A 275-nucleotide genomic window follows, 5' to 3' on the forward strand; every position below is an offset into this window, starting at 1 on the left:
GGTAAGATTGACTGGTGCGCAGATGTGTTGATGGCTGAAGCTTTGGCGTTAAAATTCGGCCTATCGCTTGCGCAAAGGACGGGTTGTAATCGCATAATTATTAACTCGAATAATATGGAGGTGATCGAGACCATGAAGGTGGCCATGCGGACAAGGCTTTGGTAGCTCAAAAAAATGTGCTGGTATTGAAATTAACGTGGGGTTTTGAACTACTTGTAATTAGCACAATGCACTAGTGCTAAAAAAATAGTACAATGTACTCGCTTCACAGAATT

The sequence above is a fragment of the Triticum aestivum genome, chromosome 7A (assembly GCF_018294505.1).
Source record: "Triticum aestivum cultivar Chinese Spring chromosome 7A, IWGSC CS RefSeq v2.1, whole genome shotgun sequence".
NCBI lineage: Eukaryota > Viridiplantae > Streptophyta > Magnoliopsida > Poales > Poaceae > Triticum > Triticum aestivum.